Source organism: Paramormyrops kingsleyae, chromosome 6 (genome assembly GCF_048594095.1).
Source record: "Paramormyrops kingsleyae isolate MSU_618 chromosome 6, PKINGS_0.4, whole genome shotgun sequence".
Lineage (NCBI taxonomy): Eukaryota > Metazoa > Chordata > Actinopteri > Osteoglossiformes > Mormyridae > Paramormyrops > Paramormyrops kingsleyae.
The window spans coordinates 14,075,785-14,091,723 of NC_132802.1; the positions used below are offsets into that span (position 1 = coordinate 14,075,785).

The following is a 15,939-nucleotide window of genomic DNA, read 5'->3' on the forward strand; positions in this document are numbered from 1 at the left end:
TTGTGAATGGGCATGTATCTCTGCTGTTTCTGAAATCCACTGTATGCATGCTTCCCCACATGCACACCCATACATGCAGGCCTGCCAGAGCTCCTTGAATTGAAGGAGGGAAGGCAGGACAAAGGAGTCCTTGTCAGTTCTGGGCAGAGTCACCGTGCCTGGACGCGGGGCTGGGTGCATACAGCCGCAGAGGCTTCATAGCCAGAATAAAGCTTCCGCTATCTATGTATGCCAGTAAGGGAGGGGGTTGTCTTAGCAGGGGTTGAGGTCAAAGTGTGTGATCAGTGGCGTGCGCACATCAGAGGCAACCCAGCTTTTACAGGCTTCTGAGGAGACACCTGCAGAGGGGACCTCTCAGCTGGGCCAAACCACACAGGGGGGGGAGGAGGGGCTTGTGTGGGAAGTAGCAAGGACACAGTCCAAGCTGCTGTGTGGAGAGAGAACCAGTCAGCCAACGCGTGTCTCCCTTTAAGGTCCGCTCACAGGGTGAGGTGCCTGAAGGCCAATCTGAGTGGAAGATTTTCAGATACTGCTGAAGAGGCAAAAATTGCCTTAATTTTTTTGTCAGGCATTACTTTCCATGTTAACATGAAAACAGCTGATGACATGGTTATGCAAATGCTTTTGCACCTCTGGCTTTTTAAAAAAATCTTTCATCAAATTCCCAGGCGGCTGTTATTGAAATATTTCTAGTAAAACCTGGCATATTTCATTTAAAATTAAGAAAAGTGCACAACAAAAGTGCACGACGATTGAAACTTTACAAGAAAATATTTGGCGTACGAGATAAACGTTCCTGATCATTTCCCCCGTTGCGTGCCTGTTGTCACAGCGTAATCTGATTGGCTGGATGCATTATGCGCCGCGATCTGAATGCCAGATTTGACGAATTAAAATGCTGCGAGGGTAATACGGCGTGTCATTCTGAGTTCAGCGGCGGCGTTAACACGAATGATCGCGGTTTATTCCGGGTGAGCGCACGCGACCCCCAGCCCTTGAAACGAGAACCCTCAATTTAAACGCCGCGTCACGTGACACTCCTTTCGTTCGTCTTTTTACCCTGTATCTTGCGCTCCCCCATGCCGCGGAAACAGGTATCTCCTAGACGCGGCTGCCGTTCGACGCGACTCCCGGCAGACCGTGCCTTGTTCCCGCCGCGCAGTGCTCACCAGTGTATGATGGGATGCTCTTCGGCCGCCAAGACGGGGAGGCCGCTGTTCGTGTGAAGACAAAACACGAGGTAAATTCGATTCTCTCCCCTCGCTGCATGGCAGACCGCAGTCCTATTTATAATTACACTGTCCTCTGTGGCATCGTATATATTATTTTGCTTCATTATGCTACAGACATAACAATGATTTATTTACTTTTCTCACACTCCAAATCACTCTGACATGTTTTCCCTGTTAATATCTGTCCTTAGGTCAATCTCTGTATTACTAAGTTTACTTTTCTTACACTTGACGTCACTTTCGCACGTTTTCCATCTTTATGTCTGTCCTTAGGTCACTCTGTATTATTAAGAATATCTGTGATTACGTATCACGTTACAGTCACAATACGTAATCTCAAACGAAAACCTGTATACCTGTGTCTAAATGTGAGAACTGAGTTGTTTTTTCTATATTCAGTTACTCTCTTTTCTTATCTATATAAAAAACCTTTTTAGTGTCGTGATCAGTTAAATGTGATGGTTTGGGGGCAGGTTTCTCAGTTTGCTGTTAATAAGTGTTCATGGGTGGGATAAGTGTTGCTTATAATTCATTAATTACAATAAAGATGTCTTCTTAGTGTTACCCACCTGGGGGAAAGACACTCTCTCGATTTCCAGAGCCTGGCAGGTGCCCGTCCTGGACTTTTTTTGGAAACATCCTAGGACTCATCTGACAGATTGGAGACACATCACAGGCTTTGTACATACATCTGGCCTTCAAACAAAAGTGTCTACAAACAGAGACGGAGTAAGTGTGAGAGAGAGGGAATCTGCCATCCCATGCCAACATGTAAAGCAGGAGCTGGAGGCCAGTTTGCAGAGTTGCATTATTCGCCACACGCTGAGCTCACAAGCATGAAGACTGACTGCTGAAAATAAGTCAAAGGATAGTAAATGGCCTGCTTATCAGGACGCTGTCGTTTCCTTGGGCCGTCTGGGCATTATTGACTTTGGGGCTGACAGAAAGCTTGGGCATGGGCATGAATTTATAAATGTGTGCATTTATGAAGGATACACTGGTTGTTCCAGGAAATATAAAGGTAAATGGATGGCTGGAGAGAAGTTCCAGAAGAGTCATGCAGCAGCAGCCAGGGGAGACTCAAAGAAAGGCTTTTGATCAAAATCACATCTCTGTTAAGATTTTTTTTGTTTGTTTCCTGGTTTTCACTCAATCAGTTGTTTTTAATTAGACTTGGCTCAACCATGCCCTCCCGGCTCCAAACATCCAGCCAGATGTGTTGTGCAGGGTGTCCACTTCACCCACAACATCCCTGCCAAGACCATTTCTTTCTTTACGCATTGCAAGTCACATGATATGGAGGATCCAGATCTGATTGGATGAGCTGAACAACTGGCAAGTTGGAAGTGCCCCACCGCTCTGTAACAGCCAATTAAGCAGCAGTCAGCTGAGACCCTCTGGCTGACATTAACGGCTGGGTAGCTCCAATTACACATCCCCTGCTGTGGTACCTCCGGTCATGCTCACCGCGATGACTTTAGAGAAAGAGAAGTGAGTCGGCGTGATGCAGCATGCAGGATGAGCAGAAGAGTGGGTATGGAATGCCGTGCTGTACCACTGCTCCCATTATCCCAGTCCCACTCCAATGACAAGGACTGTGCTACATTGCTAAACAGGAATCTGGGAAGGATTGGGGAGATGCTCTGGCCAGAGGCAGGAACCGGAAAGCCAGCCAGTTTAATGCACTGAAGGTTCTGCAGAGAGGACTGTCAGATCTCGAGCACTGACTGTACTGTACTAAGAACTCCGTAGTTCATCGATGCTCTCAGATGGGTTTACGATAGCGATGGCCGCTCTAAAAAAGGCGGTCGGCAGCCTCAGCTCCTGGCGCCTCTCCTCCCTGCATCTGGCCTCTCACTGTCGCCATCTGCTTTACGCCAGGACAGTAGGGGGTGGCGGTATATGAGGCCTGGCCTGGGGGCCGTGTGGGTGGCCCCATGCCCAGACTACCACAAGGGGAGCGACTGCCGGGGGGGGGGGGGGCGAATCCAACACCATCCCAAGTTCTGTGCCGCCTGGCAGTCAAGGCCGTCCGGGTGCTCTGGTGAATTCGTCTTCCGCAACCATCATGGTGCAAAAGAGAATGTTGAGCAGACCCAAATTCTGAATGGGGGGGGGGGGGCAGGTCTGGTGGTGGTATTTTGCTGGTACAATAACATAGATTTTCTGTCTGACTGGTAATGGCAATCTCATTAGAGCGTATTACTTCCAAATCAAATGTAATCTCCCTCTCACTTGAAGTGGATGGATTCTCCTGAAGTGCCGTTAATGTGCGACGCTATGAGACCCAATCCCTTTATTTGAAAAATTAAAAAATGGGAAAATGCAGAGTCACCTACATTCTACATGATCAAATGAACACGCAAGCGACATTTTTTAACATGGTGCCCATCGCATAATTTTTATGCTGCCAGTACTAATGTGATGTTTAGTTTTTATGTGTATAGAGGGTTATGGGTAATATGATCAGTAGAGAAACTGATCATATTACCCATATGGTGTAATAGGTGTAATGATGGATGAGCATTTTTAAATGTTTTTTCGCTGCCTTTTTCTGACAATGGTCATCATGCTTGTACTATTCCATCTTTAACGTAACCAAGACCAACAGAAGGAATTGGATAAAGACCGTGTGACAGTTGCTGGAAAAACTCCACGCAGTGCTTAATTAAAATTGGATTGGAGTTGAACCAAATAAAACCAGCATGATGATGCAGTGCTATAGATTCATGCAGTTCTGCTGCAGTGTGGCAGCCTTTTAATTTCTTCCGCCAGTAATCTTCTCGTCTCTGCTATTATAGATTGAAGATCATGAAAATAATCTTGTCGTTTACGTGGATGTCACGTTTATCCCCAGTCACATGACTGGCCATGCAAGGATTTCTTTTCTTATTTGATCTTGTAGTGTTTGCTTATGGAGATGTTTTGTGAATTGTTTCCTTTTACAGACGGTTATGTTTAGAAGCTTAGCTGCGTGAAATGATTGCACTGTGCTTGCTGATAAAGCTGCTCATTGCTTAACTTTTTATGTGTTTCTGTCTCCTCTTGATTGGAGGATACCTTGGGGAGACAGAGCTTGAAGCATCAAAATAAAGGTCATATCACTGGATACCAACAGAATTTATTTAACGGTGCCTTCCTTCGATTTGATTAACCAATAAAACACCGTTTTATGTAACGTGATGGCTGTTCCCCATCGCTAATCTGTTTGATGAATGGCTGAGATGCGTGTCATTGGTTCCATGTGATTGTTATGTTGAAAATGATGTTAAATTATGGTATAAATATTAATGATCCCAGTATTATGGATGTATCAGGCTACATCTGAGGTTGTCAAGCTGCTCAGTGCTAATTTTGGCTTTAAAAGGAACTTGTTGCACTAGATAGTAATTTCTATACCAATCCATTGGGAGAGGGGAGATTTTAACAGATGCCTGACTGAGGCATTGAAAAGTGAAAGCAGGGACGGCCGGTGAGAGAGAATCCATTTGCACTTAATTTGGGGATCTGAACAGAATAAATGAAAGGAAAACAATCAAATTGTTTGATGCTTGCTATTGGGTACGGACCATTCTAATGGGTATCAAATCATAAATCTTCCCTCCAAGAGGGAATACTTTTGCCCCTGAATCATGACAATCTTAAGTGTTATTAAAAATGGTGGTGCACTGTTTCTAAGAAGGAGCATAACTCAGAGGGGAGCTTTAGTCTGAAATCCTTAGCAATTATAAATAACCGACACAGACTACATCTCTGTTTGTTGTGCACCGGAGTCCAGTGTCCTCTTTGACGGGCCATTCTAAACAAAGCATGTCCTTGTCTATTTCGGTGACTGCCGTAATCTGTCCCGAGCTTACCATAAAGTACCCTGCCTCCCCGGGGCTGCAAATCACCGGTGTCCCTCAGCAGATAGTTGGCGTTCCTACATAATGTGATGTGCGACGCATAACGTCAGTGGCAAGCTTGCAGTCTTATGTCTTTTTGCATGTATACAGTTAGCTGTGCTTTGAGGTCTTGAATGTACTGCATATATACGGAGTTCCCACAAGGTTTTTATAAAAAAACAAAAAAAAAAACACATTTTGGTATTTTTCTGCACATCCACTTAACACCATGAGTTAGGTGTTCAAACCCTTTGCTGACTAGACATTATGAAGTCATAGAAATGTTTGACCTTTGTTGAAGCCTCTGGACCTTGTTTTCTTGAGAAAACATTCATAGGACCGCAACACTGTATGATTTCAAAGGAAGGCGGGCTGTCTTATGCCAGGGAAAGAGGATAATTATGGCTCTTTGGGCTCCCCTCTGGCCCTTCTCATGCCTCCTCAGGTTTAGGGGAGAGTTGAGTCAGCCTTGGTGTTGTTTACATCACTGGCTACCTTTCTCCCTTCTGTGCGATGACACGGAAAGGTCGCATCACGGACTTTTGATATGACTGTCACAGAGGGACATTTTTCCGGCCAGCCGGTCATGCAAACAATGGTCTACTCAACTACGTCACTCAGTGAAATCTGTCAGCAAGGTTGCTGTCAGATTGATAGGGTCTCTTGTAAGAGGTTATCAGAGAAATTTTTATAGTAAATGAGAAAAATTTACAGGAAGCTGTCAGGATTTGTAAACTGTGTTCCTATACTCACAGTTGCGTATCAAGTTTAATTTTTTTTAAACGATTTTAAAAGTGTGAAAAGAATTGTGAAGAACTGCAAAATTCATGCTTAGATCTTTTATGAGAGGTGATGGGTTTTGCTGAGTTCAAAGTCATTTTTGCAGAGAAATTGCCTGATTAGTTGCTAACGAGGTCATAATGAGGCCTGTTACAGCAAACGAATACATGCACAGGAATGAATATGAACATCACTGGCATATATGGCAATAATTACAAAATATGTAGCTTCTGTATATCAAAACCGAGAGATTCCAGGGAGGATGATTCACTGCATTCATTCAAGGCAAAAGCCCCAGACATTATGATCGCAGGACCAAATCATCAGCACTCCACATATGAATATTCTTCACACTGATTGGCCCTTTGAAGACCCCATAAATCTATACAGAATAACCAAGGAGGCTCACAGTGCATGTGATGTCTCATGCAAAGCTTAGGAAAAAGTGTGAATGCATTCTCTGGTGGTTTGGGCTTGACATGTAGTCCAGTTGACCTTGTGCAGTTAGCGTACCCAGAGTGGGTGGGTAGCCAGTTGGCCTGGGACCCCAAGAGGTCCCTCCCCTGCCCCCAAACAGCCTTTTTTGCACCATGTGCTGTATGTCTTTGTGTGTTTATAGTCAGAATATATATACATCTGCTCGTCAACACAACAGCCTGGTCCTCCAACTGGCCAATCATGCGTCTGCAACTGAATACATATGGCACACAGATGGGGTCAAGAGGTATAGTTACCATTTGGCTAAGCATTAGAGCGGCTAAGACATCTGATCTAAGTGACTGAATGTGATGTGATTGTTCCTGCCAGACGTGGTGGTTCCAGCATTTCAGGAACACTCGTCCTTCTGGGATTTACACGCACTACAGTGTCTGGAGCTTACATAGAACATGAAAACACCCAGTCAGCAGTAGTTCTGTTGCTGAAAATGCCTTGTTAATGAAAGCACTCAGATGAGGGTGCCCAGACTCGTTAAAGATAGCAGGAAGTCAACAAGTACAACAGATGAGGACAACAGCGGTGTGGAGAAAGGCTAAGCATTAGGGCGGCTAAGACACCTGATCCAACACTGATCAAAAGACACAGCTTTTCTACCTTTGAAGTGATTCTGGAGGCAAACATGGGTACTATCCTGTATTAGCTAGGTATACATAACAATGTGACCCCTGAGTGTATATGTAAAGTGCAGTGGGGTCATGGGGTCAGGTCATTTATAAAAAAAATACATTTAATCCAATATTAGGTGGCGCTGTTGTCTGAGTGTCATCCATTCCTTCCTGATTTCCAGTCGTATTTGACGTGCAGTTATGCGTATCTGCATCTCTAACTTGCTCACAGTGAATCGGCATTTCCTTACATTACTGCGATGGACTGGCTTCCTATTCAAACTGCACCTCTGCCGTTCCCTGTGCTCTGGGACAAGGTCTAGGGTCTCCACGAACGTATTCAGGGTAAATAGTTGGAAGATGAATAAATACATAGTCGAAGATTAACACTATGACCTTGATTGCTTGTATTGGGTTAGTAACTGCATTTAAAAACATGAAAATCTAAGGAACTTTTAAATGCGTAATGGAAACACCAACTGCCTTTCACTGGCAGCCGTGGGAAAACAATTGCCCATCAAACACATCGCAGACTCTCGCATTCTCTGCTCAAGGACTCCATCAAGTTAATGAGTCTGTCTTAAACACCAAAAACAAAAAAATAATCCTTTTGTGGCCCCTTAGAAGACTATTTGTGAGGTGGGACCCACCGCTGTCATCAAACTTGGCAAATCCGACATCATGGCTGTGCTTGGAAAGTCGAACCCCTACTACAGTGATTATTAAAGAGCTCAGGGGGTGGGGAGGGAGCTGAGGGAGGGGGAGGCTGGGGTTAGGGCGTACTGTCGGCACACCCCTCCTTACAGACGCAATACAGAACCTGGACCCGGAGCAGCCAGTCGAAAGGAGAAGCGAAGAAGCAATTATTTATCGTGGAAAGTGGCCACGCACACGTTCACACCCAGAGGAGTAGGACTCGTATCAAAGCGGCTGATTGCAGTAATACAAAGGAAAATCTGCCATTGTCCCTGAAACAAAAAATATCCCCCAGCTGCTGTTTGAAGTGGGGACTGAGGAGAGAAATATTCAATGAACCATGACCCCGTGCTGTGAGCTGGCAGCCCAGGCAGCTGCCTTGCTTTTCATCTACGGGGCCAACAAACAGGACGCATCCTAAAGGCTGGTGCACCTCTGAAGATGACATGCTGCAGCTGGTGCAGAGCCTCTTGGATGGATGGGTGGATGGATGGATGGATGAAAATATTATGATCAATTAGAAAAGGATGAGTACCTCAATTAGAAATGTTAATGATGGAAATCAGTGACTCACCAGACGACTGACAGTCATACTGCTAACATTCTAGCTATAACTTTCAGCCTCTCAGCCTTTTAGTGATACAGTTAATTAGTGGAAGTTTTTATCCGGCATCCAAATGACAATGGGGGGGTCAACTGGAGCAATAAGGGTTAAGGGTCTTGCTCAAGGGCACAAACCATACTGCCCACTATCCTGAACCAGCAACCTTCGAAATATTAACCCAGTGAGCCATTATATGGGAGGGGGGGGGGTGTTGGTTAAAAGGGAACTAGAAAGAGCCAGAAAAATCACAAGCATTAAAGTGGCAGAGAGGGTTGTGTTTGCTGTGACTGTGGCTCTGTTAAGGAGGACGCCCCCCCCCCATGGTCTCTGAAATGGTTCCCCGGGGCAGTGCTCCTTCCAGCCCTATCGCCCATACCCCCCCCCCCCCTCCTCTGTCACTACTCTCCCATCAGCCTCTGGGCATATGGAACCTGACTTCTGTTGTTCAAAGACCCCCAGATAATGTCGTCTACAACCCCCCCTCCCCCCCGTACACAGAGTCAGAAGTATAGATGAGTCTATATTTTAGAATTGAAGCACCATGCTATCAGCATATACCAGGTAGATGGGCTCGGGTCTCCTTGGATATGGACTGGGGGGTGTGTAAAGTGGTTCAGGGAGGGGGTTAAGACTGTCAGGAGGAACCATCCATCTTATCAGGAAGAAGTCAGTAATGTCACCACCTGGAAAAGAAAATAGGTGAGCGGAATTATAGGGCCATTACGGTGTTACAGCCTGGGGCAATCACTGCAAGGCTGTAATCACACAGGTGCTCAAAGATGGAGCTGCCAAAAGGCCTGAAATACAACTGGGCTGGTCGTACTTCTGCTCCCTGCAGAAAAAAACAGGCTGATTCGTACTTTTAAACTCTGCTCCTTTGGGTTCCGGCAAGGTCAGTGATGTCACCCAGGAAGCTGGTTACCGCGGCAACTTGGCAGAATTGCCCTTTCATCAAGTTCCGGGTTTTTTGTAATATACAGGCTGCCTGAGGGTATGTACTATGCCGTGTGAGGCGTTACATATATGAGCCCGCCCTGATATTAGGGTTGAGTGTGTGTGGCCCCCACCGCTGCCTTGCGTCCTCATGGGAAAGGAGAGGGAGCAGATGGCGCTCGTCTCCCAGGGCGCCGCACGCTTTCGGCCATCCTGGCCAGCTGTGGGGCCTCTCCGAGCAGCCCCTAGAGTTGCGGGATCCCGTCGTGCTGGTCCGGCTCAGCCACGACCCCTCAGTGGAGGTCCGGCATGGGGCAGAATGGCGGGCAGGAATGAGGCAGACGGATATCTGTGACGCAACAGGGAGGGATGATGGAGAGTGAAAAGGTGATGATTAGGGGCACTGTAGAGCAGAGCCGGCTTGTTGGACGTGCTGAGGCTGTTAATTGTGTGACTCTGCGGGTTAGGACTCAGAAGGTTGCCGGCTCAAATCCCACAGTTGGCGTGATGATGTCACCATTAGGCCCTTAACCCCCAACTGCTCTAGGGAACGGCTTTCCCATTTGTCACTTTGGGAATAACAGTCTGCTAAATAAATAAATGTTATTGTACTCCTGTGGTCTTTCCCCTGCAGACTACCGCTTTACCTGGACAATGCATGACCTCCAAAAGCACAAAACACCCACTGGGCCATAAAAACAAAGCACCACCCCTATGAACAGAGCACGTCAGCTGCTGGTAATCAGTGGGTGCTAAGCGAGGGCGGAGGTGTGATCTCCATCCACGTGTCTTCATTTCCTTCGTCGGAAGTCGCAGTAAGACGGTGGGGATCGGTAGCCTCCAGAATCCCCCGTGGGTGGGAGGCTGTGACTCAGACCACCCTGTCCTCTCCACCACGAACCACAATCAATGGGCAGCCCACTGGGTGCGAGGAAGGGGGCCCCGTGTCCCCTCTGCAGTGGGCATGGCAGGGCTGGGTCCTCTCTGCCCCAATCATGCGCCAATCGATGCCCGCGCTATATTTAGGATTCTGCTTCCGCAAACACCCCAGAGCCCCCTGCGAATAGAAGCCTGGCAACGGGACGGGGTACGAGGCTGTAATTAACAGAATGTGCATCTCCTCCAAGAAACCCCCTCCCCCCCCCCCCCCATATTGCCCAGACAAAAAAAACAGGTCACTGCTGTGCACAGGGCGTTTTTTTAATCTCATTGAGTGACTGAGAAAGATAACAGGTTAAATATACGTGTGTAAGGTCAGTGTCAAGGTCAGAGATGGGCTGTACTTCAATATAATGTGTTTAGTAATTACTTAGGACAATTTTGTTGTTGGTATTTTGCTGGACAAAAAAAAAAAATCTGATTTAATTTGTAACCAAATACTTTGAGAGATTGTATTTTATGCATTTAACAACTTAATTAAGTATATAATTTTATTTTGTCTACTGTGAGACAAAGTGGGACATTCACGCATTATGATCATTTTAAACCGTTGGTGTGCCTTCTTGTGCGTGCACACACACATACACACACACACATATACAGTGGTCCCACTGTCAGCCACCGCCAGTAATTCTGTGGGAAACACTGGGTATAAATTAAGGGTGTAACGGTTCTGAAACCGAGAGTGAAACCCCAATACAAACATTCACAATCTTGTATTGGCTTCCTGGAAGGTGGAATCTCAATGTTTCCCCAACCTGCTATAGCAGGAGCGGCATACTGAGCTCTCATTACCTTACTAATGTTACAAAAGTCATTTTTCATTTCACAACTAAAGCTATAACGCATGTAAATCACAAGATGATTATTTTATTTAAAGTTAGGGCAAGTATATTTTATAAACATTACACATTACTAGGGCTGTAACAGTACGTGTATGTATTTTGTACATTACCATTTTACATCTATTTTTGCATTTTTAAATTACAAATTAGTTGTAATTTAATTAAATACATTTTGTCAGACCAGTATTTTGTGTTTTATTTTGTTACTTTTGAGGAGCAAGTAATTGTAAATTGTAACAAGCTACTTTTTGGTGTTTTTGTGCCCATCTCAGGTCAAGGTCAATTTTATTTTTATAGCACGTTTAAGATCAAACAAAGTTGTACCAATGTGCTGTAAGAAATAGAAACAAGCAAATAAATTTGAAAAAGCAAATAAACTTATTAAAAGTTTAGCAAAGAATAAAGAGCAGAGAATTAACTGGGTGAAAATAATGGGATGCACTGACATTTCTTTTAAGGATGTTGTATTTTGTTGTGTTTCAGCTGGATGCACAGGGGATGAAGGCATTTGTTCTTTATGAGTCTATGAGCTTGTTATGATGTCAGCAAAACACCTGTCAAATCCCCAGCTGGAGTTAAAATTTCATTATCCCTGCTCTCCAGGCCAACACAGTCATGCCGAGGCGTTGAATTTACTCATCGTACAAAATTGATCGCTCGTTTTCCCACAAGTTCAGCCCCAGGACGTGTTGGGTCACATGTTATGGGGCATCTTCAGGGTGTTTTGGGGGTGTCTGCCCGTGAGCATATACGGCTGGAGGGCTCGGGTATGAATAATGAATGGTGATGCATGGAGCCAGCAGAAAGGCCCCCCTCCTCTGTCAGTGCATCGGGGGAGGCCTGGACTAGGTACCAGCAGGCTATCAAACCACCCCAGTCTCTTCTTGCAGCTGGGGTGACTGAGAGGATACTCGACGTCTAGAGAGAGAAGCGTGGGCAGAGGCCGCAAGATTCAACTCGCTCAGGCATGAATGCATTTTACACTTTTTGTGAAAAGGGGGGAAAAAAAGTAGGAAAACTCCCAGCCTTTCGACCGCGGCGAGATTGAATTTGCGGATGCAGGAATCCCAGGGCAGTTTGGGTAATCTGGCCCATAATACATTGCTGTGTTTTTCGCAGCTTCGTCCCTCGCCACAGAATAGAGACGCGTAATACCCCGGAAAATTATAAAACCGTTTTTCTTGACACAAGAACACCCCTGTGGTCCAGGGCTTCCACTCTCACATGATGGGATGCCGTGTTCCCATCCATTGGGACTCCATGTGGGGAAAGTAATTAACTGATTGCTTAGCAACACTGAGATTTAAAAAAAAACAAAACATTTATTTTCTTAATATTTAATGATAATTTGCTTTTCGCGATATTCTCTTTGTGTACGGTGTACCTTTTCATTTATTTGCACAATGTTTTCTTGGAACACGTTTGCACTGTGTACTGTCTTTGCACCTTGTCTGTTTTGCATTATTTTTCTGCACTTTACCTACCTGGCTGCCCTATGCAGAATTTTGCCCTGGGATTAATAAAGTTGATCTCATCTAACCTAAATGTGCCTGATGCATGTGTATGCATGTACAGATATGTACTGTATGAAGAGCCCTCGTTCATATTCAACTCCCCCACCCCCGCTGGGGGATCTGAGCTGTTACGGATGTCTTTTCCTTGCCCCGATCAGGTCATTTTTATGCCTGACAGATCTGAGAAGTGCTCTGGGGTGGCAGAGGTAGGCAGGGCTGGGTTTGTCGCTTCTGAGGTCCCACTCAAAAAGTCAGTTTGGGCCCCACCCCAGTGTAGTGACTGTTTGTGGCCAACAGGGGTCCAATCCTTGCGGGCCCCATGCAAATGGGCAGTTTGAGTGGTGGTAAGCGCCGCTGCTGGGGGAGTAAGGTTGTGTGTGGTGTGTGTGTGTGCGCCCTCCCCCCCCAGCCAAAATGTAAACAATGAGGTAGCTGGAGGGACACAGATTGGCCTGCATGAATATGAGTTTGGAGAGCTTTTAGCAGGAAGCCACAGGAAGCATTGGGATTGCCTGGAAACAGGTAATTGTAGGATTTTTAAAGGTAGGGGGCTAGAATTCATACAGTGGGGCCAACCATATCACTAGCTAATGATATGCTTTCAATCAGTGAGTGACAGAGGAGGAGCACTCAGGGAGCCAATCACCTCTCAGCTGGGGCTCCTGTGGCCCCACCCCCTTTACACACCCCTACCTGGAGACACTGCTTCTATGTGTCTGTCACACGGGTGCGCTGTCCCCGGGGTTCCTTTGAGGGAATCCCGCTCCATTCCTAGGAGGTGCTGCTGCTGCTCTCCCGGATCATGGACCCGGGCAGAGGAGGTCGCGGCCCTGCCTGTCTGCCGAGCGGGAAGTAAATATAAACGGGAGCAGCAGGCAGGGTGCCGAGCACAGAAATGGGATCGAGGCGGCAAAAATAGAGGCTCCAAGGTATTAGTGACGCCATCGGATAGGGGAAGCTCGGAAAAAGCCGGGGGGCGCAGATCGGAACCCAGTTTCAGCACCGACGAGTGGCTTGTTATGTGATGCCAAGAACGGCACAGTCGGGGCAACCAGGGGCATAAAGCTCCGCCTCTCCGAGGCAGAAGGGCGTCCCCTACGTGACGGAATCCTTTTATTTCCTGCTGTGAAAGATTAAGTAGGACCATCTTCTAACTGGGGGTGGGGGTGGGGGGGGGCAGGCAGGCTTGCTCTCATACGGCTCAGCGAAGTGCTAGAAAATAAAAGTGTCAGTAAGGTTTTTATAAAAGTGTAAGGAAACATAACATCTCAAAAAATACATTGGGGGGCGGGTGGGGGTCGGCTTGGTCTGGCAGCCTATTTGAGCGTGGGGGCTGTTTCTGGCTAACGGATAATGACCATGCCCCAGGCCCGACAGACGTAACGAGATGGCCAGTCCTCCCGGTAAAATAACAAAGCGACAGTGACACTTAGCAGGCCGCCGCTGACGCGGGATGCTGTGTGACCGTCCCCCAGCTCCCCTCCCAGCCCCCGCGGTCCCCCGACGCCGCGCTATATTTGGAAGAACGCTGCGTCTATCGAGCCGCCACATCGATGCCTCCCTGGCTCACATTTGTCGCCCCGTCGGCACAGAGCATCACCCCGGCCAATCGAAACGTGGGGCTAAAATAAACCGCACATGACACGCGGCCCTCGTGCAGGGGGACCGCTCGATGTCCCAGATGACGGTATCCCCCCCCCCCCCCCCGCCAAAAAAAATAATAATCATGTTGCTGCAAGATCTTGTTCTGCGTCCGCAGAGGTGTGGAAAACATGCACACACAGGCACACGCGCGTGAGTGTGCAGCGCCGGAAAGGTTCTGGAAGAAGTCGCACCTCGACGCGGCACAATTGTGGTAATCAGCCCCGCCATCTGGTGAGCAGATGTACTGAGCGGCCCTCGCATCTGAGTGCCCACGTTTGGTCTGCTTGGGCTGATGGAAATATAATCACCTCCCCCCCCACACCCATTTTAATCAATTAATGACATAGTTTTCTGGCCATTTGCCTTCTGAGCGAGTCAGGGACGGACACATTTCGTAGAGCTATTCAGTGGTGCCCCCTGGTGTAACCAAAAGAGACACTATGTCCTGGAGGAAAATGACCAGTGAGTAACAAGCCAGAAATACCATGAGATATGTTACTATGACCTGAAGTGGGCAGCTGTGCCCTCTGCTATTGGGGGACAGTCTGTGGCTGGGTGGGTTCGGGCTGAGATCAAACACTGCCGGCTAATCCTGTGCTCAGACCCCAAGCTTTGGCAAGATGGGATATGTCAACACTAAAATATTCCAATCTAATGATTTTGTTCTTGTGCAAATGGCAAAATAAAGAATCGTTTCATTTAATTGTGGGATGACACTCTGTTCAGGCAGGCAGCGGCTCTGGGGTTACACTGTGTTCAGGCAGGCAGTGATGGGATACACTGTGTTCAGGCAGGCAGCGGCTCTGGGGTTACACTGTGTTCAGGCAGGCAGTGGTGGGATACACTGTGTTCAGGCAGGCGGCTGTGGGGTACACTGTGTTCAGGCAGGCAGTGGTGGGATACATTGTGTTCAGGCAGGCAGCTGTGAAGTACACAGCATTCAGGCAGGTGGCTGTGGGGTACACTGTGTTCAGGCAGGCGGCTGTGGGGTACACTGTGTTCAGGCAGGCAGCGGCTCTGGGGTTACACAGCGTTCAGGCAGGCAGTGATGGGATACACTGTGTTCAGGCAGGCAGTGATGGGATACACTGTGTTCAGGCAGGCAGTGATGGGATGCACTGTGTTCAGGCAGGCAGTGGTAGGATACACTGTGTTCAGGCAGGCAGCTGTGAAGTACACAGCATTCAGGCAGGTGGCTGTGGGGTACACTGTGTTCAGGCAGGCAACTGTGGAGTACACTTTGATTAGGAAGGCAGCTGTGGGATACACTGTTCAGGAAGGCAGCTGTGGAGTACTCTGTGTTCAGGTTCCAGGGTTAGGATATGTTCAGGCAGGCAGCCGGTGCTTAATCCTCAGGCCCGACAGGACAGAGTGACATTTCCACGGAGCCGCTTCTCAGATCTTGCTTCCTTTTAAAACGTCAGACGGGATGGGATCTGTGTTGCGCTGTCATACATCGGCCGCCTGACCTTTTCACTGCCGAGAGACCAGCATGGCCAGCAGGCAAAACACAGCAGGAGGAAACAAATCCAGGGAAAGGGAGGAGGAAGAGGAGGAGCAGGAGAAGGAGGTGGAGGAGGAGAGATCAAGCACATTCTCAAAAAACAAACCTAGAGTTAAAAATGGCAATTAACACAGATTAGCGGAGCAAACGTTGTCGCACTTCTGATCTCAGGGCTTAAATGCAGGGTATCCTTTGAAATGCTAGATTACTGTTATGCAGCAAATTGGCTGGAAATATTATATTAAGCATCAGATTACAGGC

General features: G+C 47.3%; 1 long non-coding RNA gene across 2 annotated transcripts; it reads left to right on the top strand.

The window, feature by feature from the left end:
• The first annotated feature begins 507 nt into the window (after positions 1–507).
• Positions 508–4,415, top strand: LOC111858436 (uncharacterized). Of its 2 annotated transcripts, XR_002841585.2 has the most exons (3): positions 508–971; positions 1,095–1,240; positions 1,792–4,415. It is a non-coding gene; the product is annotated as an uncharacterized lncRNA (long non-coding RNA). The 2 variants fall into 2 exon arrangements; XR_002841584.2 differs by having other exon boundaries at positions 1,095–4,415.
• The last annotated feature ends 11,524 nt before the right edge of the window (positions 4,416–15,939 follow it).